Source organism: Cryptomeria japonica, unplaced genomic scaffold (genome assembly GCF_030272615.1).
Source record: "Cryptomeria japonica unplaced genomic scaffold, Sugi_1.0 HiC_scaffold_27, whole genome shotgun sequence".
In the NCBI taxonomy this organism is placed as follows: domain Eukaryota; kingdom Viridiplantae; phylum Streptophyta; class Pinopsida; order Cupressales; family Cupressaceae; genus Cryptomeria; species Cryptomeria japonica.
In genome coordinates, this window is record NW_026728849.1 from 461,178 (window position 1) to 463,154 (window position 1,977).

Consider the following 1,977-nt stretch of genomic DNA (forward strand, 5'->3'; position numbering starts at 1 on the left):
TGTCCCCAGATTAGCTCGATTAGGATCTTACAATATGCCTGGTTAGGAGCAGACCTTGTTAGGAGTCACCTGGTTAAGGGATTTGCCTATCACTCCAGCTAGGAGCTTAATGATCTATTAGGATCAACCTAGTTAGAGGATTTAAACACACTTTATTGAGTTGCCCTCTTAGGGGACTTATATGGAAAAGGCCTATTAGGACCTACTCGGTTAAGTCATCTATGTTGTTGGAACTATTAGGGAATAACAGTGAAAAATGATTTGTTACTTTGCAGTTTCAGCTTTCTAAATCAAATCCAGTTATTCTTTAGAGTCTACAACACTCAGATAGATCTCTATCTAGTCTGGGACAACTTAACCCATTCTCCTAATGCCATTGGCACATGAAACATCAGTTGTGTTGGCCTAATTAGCCATAACAACTAAGTCGGCCATAAAACCTAATTACATCTTGAATTTAGAATACAGATCATATCAGATCAATATCCAAATTATGACAACAATTTATAATGCAATATCAACCTTTGATTATTCATAACCCATCACAAAAAAATGATTTGTACATAAGTCCAACCCTTCAAACATTCCGCTAAGCAGTTTGTACATTCCCAAAAATTCTAGTATCTTCTATGCCAAAACACAATTAAAATTATTCGTGTGGTTTGTGTCATGTTATATCCATGTATATTCGCAACCAATCACCATTATATCAAAAATCATTATCAGTTGAGTGAATTCATCAGCAGTCCTAAAACCCTAACACAACTCCATCATAAATTCAAAACATGCCTTCCGGTAATCAACATAGGATGCCGTTCCAGTCACATACAAAAATATATCATAAAATATTCTATCTCAAACCACAAGTCTCCAACTATCACCGATTTATTGATTCCATCAAAATATTTTATTTTACCAATTGAAGTCCTAATTCTCCTACCAATAAACTGAGTCATACATACAAATTCTGAATCCGGTAGACCAAATTACTTATCCAATAAGTTAGACATCAAATTTCATCTGTAACCATCAACAAACATTAACTGACATAGGTTGTCGTCAATGACAACACAAATAACTAGTCATGTCATCAATATTCTTCTACCGATGCAGTCATCAACTCATCTGCATCACTTATTCCAATCATGCAAACACAAGGATCCTTTCTCTAATCCAAATGATCTTCTCACTTCTCGTACTCTTAAGATCCCTTTCATGGGTGGTTCTTCAGCTCCTAGTTCCCAAAACAATTCCCCAACGAACTTTCTGCCACCTTCTCCTCCCATTGTTGACCATGATTCTATTGTCACTATCGAGTTTGATTGAATTTTGTCTTTAGAGGAGAATCTAAGAGACTTAGAAGGGTTTCTTAATTGAGAGAATGTTCTCCCCTAAGTGGGGAATGTATTTAATACCCTGAGGGATATTCTCATCTTCGGTAAGAGAGGCGTAGAGATACTAAGGTTGTTGTCCATGATTGTGACGAGTCATGTACTCCTATTAGATACCTCTTCTTAGGATGGCGAGTTAGATTTTTGTGGTTCCTAGCTGAGTGTTGGCATACCTAGTTTGTTGGTGCATATGGTCAACCTTGGGCACACTATTCATGATGTCAATGCCTCTAGTACTCCATTGGGTTATATAGGTATGTCTAGTGGCTCAACCTTTTCCTCTACTAGAACTCAGATATCTACTGTTAGCACTAGAAATACATCTACCAGTAGAATTGGTCCATTTGGAGGTTTTAGTGGAGATGGTAGAGGATCTAGGCTATCTCCACCTCCTCCGCCTTCTAATCCTATCTTGAATACAATCTTGCAGAACATGCGACAGTTTTAGTTGTAGCTGACGAACTTAGCCTCTGCCTCTGGTTAATCGTCTATACCTGCATATTAATAGAAGAGTCCCCTAAATACCACCATTCTGAACACTATCCTTCCTACTGATTATAAATCCTTGAAGTTTGATAGGTTCAAT